The sequence below is a fragment of the Cucurbita pepo genome, unplaced genomic scaffold (genome assembly GCF_002806865.2).
Source record: "Cucurbita pepo subsp. pepo cultivar mu-cu-16 unplaced genomic scaffold, ASM280686v2 Cp4.1_scaffold009312, whole genome shotgun sequence".
NCBI lineage: Eukaryota > Viridiplantae > Streptophyta > Magnoliopsida > Cucurbitales > Cucurbitaceae > Cucurbita > Cucurbita pepo.
Genome location: NW_019655215.1, coordinates 1 through 440, shown reverse-complemented (window position 1 = coordinate 440; position 440 = coordinate 1). Strand labels below are relative to the sequence as shown.

Below are 440 nucleotides of genomic sequence, written 5' to 3'. Positions count from 1 at the left end.
TTACTGTGTTGTAATTTTTGTTAGCGAAGCAAGCTCGTTTGTGNTGTAAGTTTTGTTAGCGAAGCAAGCTCGTTTGAGCGAAAGTTTAAGGGGGAAGACTTAAGATCTTCTGCACATAAGTGCGCATGGGTTTGAACCCCATTGCCACCATGTTCTTGAATTTCTCTACAAACATATCGTACAATTGACTGTGCTGTAATTTTGGTTAGCTAAACAAGCTGGTTTGCCCGAGAGGTTAAGGGGGAAGACTTAAGATCTTCTGCACATAAGTGCGCATGGGTTCGAACCCCATAGCTAGCATGTCCAAGAATTACTCTATAAACGTATCTTACCACTGACTTTTATTGTGTTGTAATTTTTGTTAGCTAAACAAGTTGGTTTGCCCGAGAGGTTAAGGGTGAAGACTTAAGATCTTCTACACATAAGTGTGCATGGGTTCG

At 41.0% G+C, this 440-nt stretch overlaps 1 non-coding gene across 1 annotated transcript; it reads left to right on the top strand.

Annotated features, from left to right (window-relative positions):
• Positions 1–217: 217 nt before the first annotated feature.
• On the top strand, positions 218–300 carry TRNAL-UAA. The gene has a single exon. It is a non-coding gene; the product is annotated as a tRNA-Leu (tRNA).
• Positions 301–440: the final 140 nt, after the last annotated feature.